Here is a 13,833-nt window from a genome sequence, read left to right as displayed (position 1 = left end):
TATCCACATATGTTAGCGGGCAGACCCAGTAACAGAAAAATACAGTACTGGGTGAGTCCATTTTAAGAGGCACAACCAAAGTTGCCCACCAAAAAACATTCTTTTTTTTTTAAACTTTATTTATCATTAATTATCAAACAACCTAAAATAGCATTTTGTTTGTTGCATTTGCCCATGGTACATTATAAAAAATATAACAATGGAGCATGTACATCTCTCCTCTTAATACATACTGGTGACTCATCAGGTTATATACACATCATGTCATGTAACATAATACATGCTATTCAATTCTTAACATCTCGATCTGTGTAGAAATGATCCCTTCAATTTTATCAAAGCAGCAGATCTGCACCCTTTATGTATTAATGTCCTTGTCTTAGAGTACTCGGAGATGTGGGATAGGCGAGATCGATGTGGAGTGAAATACACCTATGCAGCATATTGTCGTGCATGAATGTCAGTGTGTAGCCCGAGTGTCCTAACCGATCCCTGTGGGTACTATCCCTGAGTTAGGCTGGGAGAGGTAAGAGTTGTTCAGGGGGGCAATATACCCTTTATATGGGCCCCAGATATCTTTAGGGCATGCTGTGCTGGGAGGCAGGCTAGAATAGATTTCGCTATTTGTACTACAGAATGCTAAAGTATTCAGCCAGCCTTGTGCCGTGGGAGAGGTCCTGCTGCCCCAGTGTAATGCTATCTCAAGTTTTGCCAGGAGGAGGCCAAGGGATGCTAGTTTCCGGACTGCTTTAGGAAAGTTTACCGTGTAGCCCAAGGGTGCCACCTCGGTAATAGGCACCAGTGTGAGCCCAAGAATGTCCCCATATGTTTTGTGTACCTGGTCCCAGTATGCGTGAATGCGGGGGCATGTCCAGGCCAGATGGGCGAAATCAGCGTGTTGTGCGCCACATTTCCGGCATGTGTGGGGCCTTTCTGGGTCTATTTTATTTAGTTTAGCTGGTGTCATGCAAATTCTACGAAGAAACTTGTAGTGCAATAGTTTATGGCGACTGTTTAATGACACGTTCTTAGTAACCTTGCAACAGGTGGACCACTGATCGTCCAAAATAGCATGCCCCAGGTCGATCTCCCATTCCAAAAGGAGCCTGTCGTCCACACTAGGAACTCGTACAATGCATAGTTTGTAAAGTTTAGAAATTATGTGTGTACCACTCTCCTTCTCAATGAGTAGAGTCAGCGGCTCGAATGAGTCCGGTTCCAACGGAAATCGGACTATTGTAGCTCTTGATGCTGAATAAAGTCTTCTGAGAACAAATTTATCCATGAACGTGGCATCATGGAAGTGCGTGTCCTCCGTGGCCGAAAATATGTGTCCAGCAGGCTACAAATCACCTATTTTGGCAATATCAAATGTAGTCAGTGTACGTTGCACAAGTTTCTCGCCTGTTATGGGGAGCCAACGAGCGTTCGGCAGTGGAAGGGCTGATGAGTATAAAATTGAATTGCCCGTATAGCGAAGGAGCCTGCTCCATGCCCAGCTAGTGGTCGATACCGTTTGTATGTCGACTAGGCGCAGAAATGGGATCCATGTGTCTGGGTGGTATCAAGCATAGGCATAACCACATTGAGCCACCAGGTAGTATAGATAAGAATCTGGCACTCTGAATCCGCCTCTATCGTATGGTGGAGTGAGTGTCTTCCATCGAACTCGAGGCTGTCTACCACCCCATACCAGTCTGACAAGATGGGATCGCAGTGTTGCAAAGAGATTCTGGGTGAGGGGGATGGGAATATTATTAAAAAGATATAAAAATTTGGGGAGAACCATCCTTTTATTTATAGCGATTCTACCTGCCATGGACAAGGGAAGGCGCAACCATGTTTCTACTTGAGTCTCCAATTTCTCGACTGCTCGACCATAATTAAGGCGTATGATTTGGTCTTGCTTCAGGTGCACATGGATACCCAGATATTTAACGGAATCTGAGCACCATTCCAATGGAAACTCACATTCCCAAGGGGTTGTGCTGCTGGTTAAGGGAAAAATAATTGACTTATGCCAATTAATACCAAGCCCAGAATGACTACCAAAGCAGAGCATTTCCCGTATGAGCGTTGCTAGGTTCTGATGTGGTTCTCTAACATAAAGGATGGTATCGTCGGCGTATAAGGAAACCAAAAGAGGGCCCGTATTAAACTGCAGTCCTCTGTGGAGATGTCTTTCCTGGAAATGCCGTATTAAGGGGTCCATGGCAAGGATGAACAGAAGGGTTGACAGTAGGCACCCCTGGCGGGTCCCACGGGTTAAGGCGAATGGGGCAGATATAGTGCCATTAATGCAGAGACGTGCCGTAGGGCGACTGTATAATAGGCTCGTAGTGGCTATAAAGCTAGCTGGCATACTCATCTGTCGCATTATACACAGAAAAAAGGGCCATTCGAGTGTGTCAAAGGCTTTTTCTGTATCTAACAGAATAGCCGCCGCGGGAGTTTCGGGGTTTATTCTGTGCAACACTGTGAACAGAGTTCGCAAATTTAATGAGGTTGAGCGATGAGGGACGAAGCCTGATTGTGCCGGGGAAATGATAAACTCCATTAATTGTGAAAGTCTGTTGGCTACGATCTTAGCAAGGATTTTATAATCTATATTCAATAGTGATAGAGGTCTGTATGATCCACTAAGCGATGGATCCTTATCTGGATTTGGAAGGAGAATAATGACCGCTTCGTTTAATGTGGGGGGCAGGGTTTGTCTTTCCAGGGCCTCAGCATAAACCTCAATCAGTTTTGGTGCTAGAAGATCTGAAAAGGCCTTATAAAACTCTCTGGTAAAGCCGTCGATGCCCGGGGCAGAGGAGCCACGCAGTACTTTAATAGCCCCACGTACCTCATTCTCCGTGATGGGTTCCGCCATGAACTCCTGCATGTTTTTTTCTAGGAATAATAAAGCAATTTTGGATAGATAATCCTCTCGTGCGGTGGTATCACTGCTGTGTCTAGAGGTGTATAGTGCCGTATAGTATGTGAGGAACTCGTCCCTAATATCAGTGGAAGTTGTGAGAAGAGTCCCGTCCGTACCAAGGATCTCTGTGATGCATGCCTTACTGTAGGTTGGTCTAAGAATCTGGGCCAGGGTGTGACCCGGACAGTCACCCTCCCCATATCTACGAGCAGTTTGATATTTACCTAAGTGAAGGATTTCGCGGTCCACTGTTTCCCGGTATTCGGAGAGGAGGGCTAGCCTCCTACCGTGCAAGGAGTCAGGGGGAGCGTGCTGTGCTTCTGTGTCTAGTGTTTCTAGTTCTCTCTCCAGCCGTACCAGTGTTGTGTGTAGTGCTCTGAGGACTCCTGCGTGTTTGGATATGCACACCCCGCAAATGTAAGCTTTGAATCCCTCCGATAACATGGCCCAGGAGTCCACCGAGCCAGTATTAATAGTAAAGTAATCCTCAATTGCTTCACTGACCTCATGGCAGAAAAGGTCGTCTAAAAGAGCGCGGCCGGGAAAGCGCCATTGTCCTTTGAACCCTTCGGGACGTGGAACTTGGAGACATAGCTGGATAGGGGAGTGGTCCGAGTACGTTCTAGGGAGGGTATTCAGCGCCCGATACTAGGGGGATACACCCGGGGAGATCAGCCAGAGATCGATCCTAGTCCATGTGTTGGGTTGACCAGAAAAATGTGTGTAATTGGTAGAGGTGGGATTGCGCCTGCGCCAAATGTCCATCAGTGAGAACTGGTCACAGAGGTCATGGACCGCGCGTCGCGCTCTAGGTTTGGTGTCCGCGGTGCCAGATGTGCTATCCAGGTCAGTGTTCAAAAGTAGATTGAAATCCCCGCCTATTATAATTTGTGCGGGTTCTAGTTTGGAAAGTTGAGTGTGTATTGTGTGGAAAAACTCCGGGGAATCAGTGTTGGGGAGGTAGATACAGATCAGAATGACCCTGTGTCCCATTACCGACCCTACCACTATAACATAACGACCCTCCCCATCCTTGATGACCTGCCGGCAGCTAAAAGGGACCCGTGCCTCTCGCATAGTTACTGAAATTGGCAAATTACCTATGGGCTCCCCAGCTGGCAGCAAAACACGCCGCATCTGTAACAGGTAGGTGAGTTTCTTGCAGAAAGGCGATGTCTATATTATGTCTATTCAAGTAGTGCACCACCTGCCGTCGTTTAGGCTGATTATTAAGACCCCTGATATTCCATGACAACAAGGACAGATTAGAGGGACCTGCGTTGAAACCTAGCTGTGGCATCTGAGAGTCTTAAGAGGTCCAACTAGGACAAATGTCATGGTGTGATCAATAAACCAATACCAAGGACAACATGCAAGATAATCAATAATGAAAGCATTGAACCCTACTCCAATCCCCCTCCCACCACCCAGCCTCACTGCAGAAATGGTAAGGTCTACCCCAACCTGCGCACGAAAATCAAAGTGTGCAGTGGAAAAACTCAATTATAAACAGGTACATTTGAATCAGCCTGAGAGAACCCAAGGTATCCACCTAGGGGGGTGGCAATGCCACGTCATCTTTCCAACTGTGAAAAGTATACTCAGGCAAATTACAATGTGTCCCCAAGTATTTCTAGTTACAAAAAGGAAGGCTAGATACTCAACGATGTTACCCCACTCCGGAGCAAGAGAACAGATCTAAGCTAGCGACGGATCTGCTGTGCGGAGGAGACGGGCCGCCCCTGTCGTCCCGTGGTTGGTCCTTGTTGTTTTTATAGGTGCGACAAAATTCCTGGACCTCATTAGGATTGTCAAATATACAAACCCGGCCCCCAATTTCCACCCTAAGATGTGCAGGTTATAGCATGCCGTATTTAAGGACAAGGTTTCGGAGTGTGGCCTTTACCCCTGTGAATTTGCGTCTGGCTTCCTACACCATCACCGTGAAGTCAGGGTAAAGAGCGATTTTTGAGCCCTGCCAGGTAACGTCACCACGCTCTCTGGCCAAGCTCAGAGCCGTATCTATGTCTCGGAAGTTCATGATGCGGGCTATCAGGTGGCAAGGAGGAAGGCCCGGGTTCGGTCGAGGTCCAAGCGTGCGGTGGGCCCCCTCCACCACAAAGCCAGGCGTGAATGAATATCTCCCAAACATGTCCGCCAGCAAAGTTTCCACAAAAATGTCTAAGCGACCCACAGCTGTAGACTCCCGAACACCTAGAAGGCGCACATTGTTGCGGCGGCTGCGCGCTTCGAGGTCCTCATTTTTGATGACCACTTCTTTCAGTATGCGTTCCATTTGGTCTAATCATTTAGTTGCCTGTGCGGTTCAATCTTCGATGTCAGAGATCCGCGCCTCTACTACATCTAGACGCCTATTGTGCGCTTGGATCTTTGCGCCCATTGATTCGAGCGTTTTGTTCAGGGAGTCGAAGCAGCTGTCTAATGACCTGAAACCTGCTCCCATATCTTGTAGCCACTCCGCCACAGGGGCCAAGGCTGATGCATCTCCAGCAGGGCTCATGGCCTGTTCCGCCATGGCGGGGTCACCCTCTACTGCTTAATCCGCCAGTTTCTCAAATGGAAGTGTCCTTTGTTTCGGGTCCTTGCGACCCATTACTTTGTGGAGTGACCAGAGATCGCCCAGCCGCCACTGTTGCTCCCAAGATGCTGCTGGCCGCTTTGGGGGGCGCCGAAGCAAAGGAGTATTGGAATAAGTGCTGGGCCCCACCATGATGTAGAGATCCCAGCAGCACCACCACGAACCCTGCAGTGTCAGCCCTCACATCCGCACCCCCAGTCTGCAAATTGGAATCTCTGCGGCGGTCAGATATCCGCTGCCATATGTTTTGATGCTAGCAGAGGAAGTCTGCTTCAGCATGGAACCGGGCCACAGACTGTGGGAGCTATCGCCAGTCCACCAGGCTCTGTATGCATTTCAATGGCGAGCTGGTGAGAAGGTAGTGCAGAGGACCGGAGGGCACCAGAGATAGGCCGCATCCCCTCCCATTCAGGGTGCACACAAACGACTCTTCAAGGCCATCGCGCCCTGTATGTGAAGACAGTGGGGTCAAAGAGTTCTGCAGCAGAGTGTTCGGCACATACTATCGCTATTCCTCAATTTTAGGTGGGGGACCACGCGGGGGATACACCGGGTGCCGGGGGCATTCAGCAGGCTCGTGCACTTGTCCCTCCACGATGTCTGCGCTGCCTCTGGTCCAGCCGCACCCGCCCCGCTCCAGACAAAAGCGGCAGAAGGGGTCTGGAAGCATTGCGGCCGGATCCCTACAATAGTGCCAGGCCCATACTGGCTGATACCGACCCAGCTGCAGTAGCAGCGCTTATCGTGCAAAGGCGGGGGGAGCCGAGACCACCAAACCGGCACCCGGGTACTCACCACTCTGAAGAACCCCACACCAAGTAGAAAGCTGCACCAGCCAATGCGGGAGAACCGCTCGATCGCGATCGTCTCTCTAGGCCGCCATCTTGTCCACCTCCGCTCCTCAGACGGGTCTCGCATCGGGCTGTTTCATGTGTGATTCGTCGCTCTTATTACTCCCAACTCATGTCGCTACAGTTCAGGGGTACAGCGACATCTATGCCACCGTCCTGTTGGCGCTGGAAGGTGAGGACAGCGCAGTTGTCGTCAGACTGCCGGCAGAGCTTCAACACCGTGCGGCCATCTCAGCCCGCGGCTTGGCCACGCCCCCACCAAAAACCATTCTTCAACTTGAGAATACATTTCTCACCAACTTCCTCTGCAACATGGCGCAAAATCACCGAAAGAGGAAATACAGAGTCGTACACACATGACCAGGATGGAGCAGTAACAACCCTTTCAGACCGGCAATCAAACTGCTCCTAGCACTAAGAGACTCAACGGGCCTGCGAGTAGAACAAACAAGATCATAAAAATAATTTCATGGAATGTGTACAGGCTGAAAACCACGCTACAGAACAGAACTGCCTTTGAATTCCTACAGACAAGGGACCTACTGTGTCTCCGGGAAACCTGGCTACTCGCCTCTTTGGCTATACTAGGATTCGAGGAATTTCAACACCCATCAAAGAAGTATAAAGTATTCAGAAGGCCATCAGGTGGCCTTTCCATATATGTAAGCTTGGGTACTACCATAACATCAGAAAAATCCCTAAGAAGCTCGGACATTGTCCAAGCCTTACACTTGCAAGGTCTAAAACTGAAGTGGTCCCCAATAACGATCCTACTCTTGAGCGTTTACTACAATTGCAAAGACAGCCTGAGACATGGCAAAATGAGAGAACTGGTCAGCACACTGGTAGAACTGTTCGGCAACTACCCGAATTGTGGGATAATAATGGCCGGCGACTTCAATACTCACAACTTGGGAATGGAAACAGAAGCCCTACCACCCAGGGACCGCACTGTTAATTTGCTCAACACATTCTTAAACACCTACAGACTAAGGTCCGCACAAGAAGCACAAGTCGCAAACCCAACTACGATTAAAGACTGCCAGGGAAAACCCAAATCAACCATTGATCACATTTTCATGGGCTATTGCCTTCAAGAACAAGTGGTAGAATTTCTAAAACCGGTACTGCAGACCAGCAATCACCTCCCACTGTTCACAGCTATTTCCCTGCAAATGGTCAGCCTTAAGCACATTATTCCCCTGGCGCATCTAATAGGGAGGAAACACACACGCTCCCAACTCAACTAAAGTGGAATTAAATTGTGACATCTGGCCTGGCAGCCTGGAAAAACAATTGGCCAATATCCAACATCAACGACATTGAGGGGAACATACCCGCAAAATGGTCAAAACTGGTGCCAGTGCTGTACTACCTTCTGCTAGGCACTAAACTAAACCATCAGTCAGAACCCAAAGAAAGGGTGTGCTGCCAATATCTGCCAAGGTGTAAAAATATTCAACTAAGCAAGAAGGCACTGAGACAAGCCAACCGTAACTTTAAACGTGCAAGAGATGAAACAGGACTCCAAAAAAGGCTGAGAGCCAAGAACAGCCAAGAACACACACAGAAGAAGTACATGGAACTTCAAAAGACAACAAAAAGACTCCTAATGGCTGCACATCCACAGTCTTTTAACCCCAAGTGAAAGCAGAATTTTGGCTGTACATCAACATGCTGTCTGGCACTGCCATGACCGGCGAAATGGAGTCCCAAGTCACACATGGATTAACCATGTGAAAACACTCTGCTGCAAGTCATCTTACAATACCCTTCCAGACTATCAATGATCATTCTTAAGCACCAGCCCGCACAATGTCACTGGCAACAAAATCGGGGCAAATCAAACAATCATGGAAGAAATAAGCGAACCTCTTGATGTGTACAACCGTGTGCTAACAATTTGAAAGAATATCAGAAGCAACGGAGCCCCAGAGCCCAACGGCCTTCCTGGACACCTATTCAAACAGGACCATGTATTCTGGGCAACCATACTCACCCTTTTATACAAGTTCTTTATGATTAACTCAATAATCCCCGAAGCCTGAAAAGGCTCCCTACTACAGCCAATCCATAAAAAAGATGACACTGGAAATCCAACCAACTACAGGATGATAGCCCTTCTGGATATCATGGGAAAGGCATACGCAAGTCTTCTCTTACAATATCTACAAAACTGGGCTAATGAGGATGGAATAATACCAGTCTACCAATATGGCTTCAGGGCAGGAGCATCAACATTGGATAACATTCTAGTCCTAGCCTACCTGGTGGACCAGTCCACCCGGGAAAAACAGGCCCCCTTTTTGAATGCTTCATTGACTACTCTGCGGCATTTGACTGTGTCAATAAGAATTTACTCATGCAAAAATTCAAAAACTGGGGGCTCCCAAAGACGCTGCTGAACGCCATTATTGCCCTCTACACCAGAACCTGGGTACGCGTCAAGCTAACCCGGAACACAGCAAAAAAGAAGAAATATATGGACTGAGGGCTGAAACAAGTTTGCGTATTGGCACCTTTACTTTTTAAATTATATACTGCAGAACTTAACAAATCAATATCAAAAGCCAACATGCTAGCTCCCAAAATTGGGCTGACTAGACTGTTCGTAATGCAATACGCTGATGACATGGTCCTAATGGACCACACGAGGACAGGCCTACAGAGAGAATTGGACGCATTAAGTATCTACAATGATGAAAACAAATTGACAGCAAATGCTAGTAAAGCAAAGGTTGTGATCTTTGGAAAATATGCTAAGAAACTCAAATATCAATGGAAAATGGGTAACCTGAAAATAACTACAACAATAAGTATAACTATCTCGGGGTCTGGATCATGAGCAATGGCAAGCCGACAGCACATATTGCATCTATGGAATCAAAAGCCAAGGCGGTGACGTATGCCCTCTGCAAACTGAACTCCAAACTGTCCAGCCCGACAACCGAGCCAATCTGAAAGGTTATAAAGGCCAAGTTACTTCCCTCAATTTCCAACGGGCAATTAGTCTTTCCTGGGGTGCTAATTAACACCATGGAGTCTGCCAATTGCCGAGCATTTAAACAGATTTTTCTGATACCTACCCATGCTTGGAATGCTTTAGTACAGCTGGAATTCGGTCTACGGTAACAATCCTACGAACACTGGGCATCGATTATCCATTATTACCGAGGTACATGTGCAGCCCCCCCCAACACAATGAAAGCAACCCTGAAAGGAAATTTCACAAAAGGCAAAAATCCTTGGGCAGATGCCCTATGTACTGCCCTCACTGAACTGCACCTTGATGTGTCCAATTGGGGTTATTTTATTCACCAACTGGGATCTCTAAAAAACATTTTAAGGAAACAAGTAAGACTATTATCCAAGCGTGACGATTTGGGGGTCATAGAGTCCTCTAGCAGCAACATCAGGATTTCAGCCAGCTCCTACAAGGACAAATTGAGGCAGCCATATCTTGATTCAGCTCTGAAAAAATCAATACTAAAGCAAATCCTGTCAGTCAGACTAATGGTCATGCCAATAAAAGACAAACATTCGCTGGAAGTCCCTAGAGGGGGTCACCTCTTGTAGATTGTGTCATCAGTACGAGGAGTCTTTGGCCCACCTAGTTTGAATCTGCTCTCATCTGAGTTACGCATGTTGCACTTTATTAAGACCTTTGTTTTTAAAATATGGCATCCGTACCTGCCTAGATGCAGTTAAACTTCTTTTTTAACTTAGAGATCCCCATGGAATCGGACAGATTAGAGAAATTTGCACATCAACTTGAAGAATTTATACGCAAAGACCGAGCGTGGGTCTAAAGGCAGACCACAGGCCCAAATCAGTGAGCACATATCACATTTTTTGCCCGGTGTAACCGTTGGAAATGTACAAAATGAAATGATACAATGTTGTTTTTATCAATGACCAAAGAAGGTGCGTGGAAGAACCCAGCATGCACGGCCTTTTGCCACAATTTATATTAACTGAAACGATAAATGTATTTACATTTAACCTTCAAACTCTATGGTGACAAGTCAATGATAACAGCTACAGGCCTGATTGGTTTTCGTGGAAAAGGTATTTCTGATGCCATATGTCTGATCTGTTTATTATGAAAGTTACAACAAAGGCAGTAGGCTTGATTTATGTCGTATATTACACATATGTTAAAGCCAAAATCCCTTTAGGGTAGATTGTTTTTGCATCATCTTAAAGCCTGAAATCTGGTATTTTGTTTAGATTATTCCAGGTACTTGCTCTCTTGGGAACTGCTTTTTTCTTTTTCATGAAACACTCATTTCAGCCACACCACGCATCCCCTCTGGACGGACCACCACTACATTCCTCCTTCTCAAAACCCACAGCACACAAACCTACACCATGCCTCCGGACTAGGAATTGGAGCAAGGTCACAGAAGATCACCTCAACTCCACCCTCAACCACGCTCCCCCATACTCCACAACCGACGCCAACTCTGCAGCCAACAAACTCCACAGATGGATTGCCGGCTGCGCAGACAAGCTTGCCCCCCTTCGGAACTACGACAGACAGTGCCCCGCGAAGGCCAACTGGTTCACCACTGACTTCCGAGAATCCAGACATACCTGCAGACGTGTCAAGAAAGTATGGAGAAACAGCAAAACCCTGGAAGCACGGGCCAGCTACAAGAACGCCATGACAGAAGACCACCAACGCATCAGATCCACTAAAAGGAACTTCATCCAGGACAGAATCTTCGCCAACTCCAGCAACTCGAAGGAGCTCATCAGCATCATACAAGAATTCACCAAACCCCCCAGCAAAGCCTCAGATGTCACGCCCTCCCAGGACCTCTGCAACAAACTCGGCACCTACTTCTGTCTCAAGATCAAGTCCCTCTGCGACAACTTCAACGAACAGAAACAAGACACCAACACCACACCTACATCCAGCAACGCCAGCCAGCCTACCATCTCCACCTGGACACCGATCACTACAGAAGACACCGCCACGACCATGAAGAGCATACACTCAGGAGCCCATATGGATCCCTGCCCACTGCCCATCTTCCACAGAGCCGCCACCATAGCACCCGAACTATGACGCACCATCAACTCCACCTTCAAAACTGCCATGTTCCCCGATGACTGGAAACGCGCAGAAGTCAAGCCCCTCCTCAAGAAGCCCTCTGCAGACCCGACGGACCTCAAAGACTACAGCCCCATCTTGCTCCTCCCTTTCGCAGCCAAAATCACGGAGAAGATCGTCAACATCCAGCTCACGAACTTCATCAAAGCGAACTCCATCCTCGACTCCTCCCAATCTGGATTCAGCAGCAACCACAGCACCAAAACCACCCTCCTAGCTGCCACAGATGACATCTGCACTCTCCTCGACCAGGGCCACACAGTGGCTCTCATCCTACTAGACCTCACTGCAGCCTTGGATACCGTCTCCCACTGCACACTCACCGCCAGACTCCACGATGCCGGCATACAGGGAACCGCCCTTGACTGGATCTGCTCAGTACTCACAGGCCGAACCCAAAGATTCAGACTCCCGCCCTTGCTATTCAAACCCACACAGATCAGCTGCAGAGTACCCCAAGGATCTCCACTCAGCCCCACGCTTTACAACATCTACATGGCCCCCCCGCCGCCATTGTCAGAAAGCATGGACTCAGCATAGTATCCTACGCCGATGACACCCAGGTCATCCTCTCCCTCACCAAGGAACCCAACACCACCAGACTCAGCTTCCAGGAAGGAATGAAAGACATCGCATCCTGGATGAGCAGCAGCTGCCTGAAGCTCAATTTGGAGAAAACAAAAGTCCTCATCCTCGGATCTACCCCCTATGCATGGGACAACACCTGGTGGCCCACCGCCCTCGGCAACCTCCCCACTCTCACGGACCATGCCCACAACCTCTGCATCATACTCAACTCCTCCCTCACCATGACCTGTCAGGTCAGCGCCGTCTCCTCCATGTGCTTCATCACCCTCCGCATCCTCCGCAAGACCTTCAAATGGATCCCCCCCCAAATCCAGAAAGACCGTCACCCATACACTCATAAACAGCAGATTGGACTACGGAAACGCCCTCTATGCTGGAATTAACAAATTCCTGCTCTGAAAACTCCAGACCATCCAGAATACCGCTGCCAGACTCGTCCTCAGGATCCCCTGACAAGACCACATAACCCAGCACCTACGAGACCTCCACTGCCTCCCCGTCGAAAAGAGAGTCACCTTCAAGCTACTCACTCACACCTACAAATCCCTCCACAACACTGGTCCCCAATACCTCAACGAAAGAGTCTCCTTATAGGCACCCAAGAGAAGCCTCCGCTCTGCCGACCTCGCCCTTGACGAAACCCCTCTCATCCGCAGAGCGGGAGGAAGAGCATACTCCTACATCAAGGCAAAGACCTTGAACGAACTCCCGCTCAGCATCAGACCTTCCCCCACTCTACGAGCATTCAGGGAGAGCCTCAAGACCTGGTTCTTCGGGAGAGACGGAGCTTTACGGTATCCCCCTTCCTCCAGCACTTTGAGACCCTCATGAGTGAGTAGCGTGCTTCACAAATCCCTGATTGATTGATTGTACACTTCTCTCGCAAAGTGTTCTTCTAGCCCACTATTAGTTCTCTCACACATTGCGCTTCTTTGCACCCTCACACATTGTGCTTCTTTGCATCCCCCTGCTCTCCTTGCTGCTGTAAGGCCATTCGTAAATGGCAATGAAGTTCTTTCAACACATGGTGGCGCGTGGCGGGTGAGGGGGTGATCACCCCAAAAGAAGCAGAACATGAGGCATTTATCCTTAAACTGATGCGTGTGGGGTTAGGGGATTAATGGAGCGCCAAGACGACACCACGGTAGAGCTTCGAGGCACTTGATTTAGCATGCAGGCTCAGTGGAGAAAGGTGTCCAGCTTATCAGTAGTTTTCCAGTGCACCTGTGAGACAGTTCGTGCTCTGCTCGCTGAATGATTGAAGAAAGGCAAAAGAGCACACAGTTCCACTCAAAATATTTTATAAGTCAATAAAACTTACAGGATAGCTATCTCTTGTCCGCTGACGATACTGGGAGATTATTAGAATATTCTTTCTGATGTTGAATTTACAGCCAAATCGAAGCGGCACACTCAGTAAATCCTTGTGGAAGAGTCTGCACTTTGCCAACCTGGGGGCCTCCATAATGTGGAAACAATCTATAATCCACCACCCCATGAGCCCGCGGTGTGCAAGCTCATTACATGTATACACACACATTTTGCATCTGTAAGGATGAAGGGCTCAGAATGGGCAGGCAACGACATAGAAAGCCCTTGGCAATGAGCCAATGGAAAATTAATCAGCCTTTGTGGAAAGTAAGGTCTCTTCACAGAAGGTGGTACTGCAGCTGGCTCCAAGGTGAAGCACCCACCACATAGGCATAATTAAGTGTGAAATCTCAGCTCCTGGATGAGTCATCTTTTTTGCTGT

This window comes from Triturus cristatus, chromosome 4_1 (genome assembly GCF_964204655.1).
Source record: "Triturus cristatus chromosome 4_1, aTriCri1.1, whole genome shotgun sequence".
In the NCBI taxonomy this organism is placed as follows: Eukaryota; Metazoa; Chordata; class Amphibia; order Caudata; family Salamandridae; genus Triturus; species Triturus cristatus.
The sequence above is the reverse complement of the archived record's forward strand: the minus strand, read 5'-3'. Positions refer to the sequence as shown.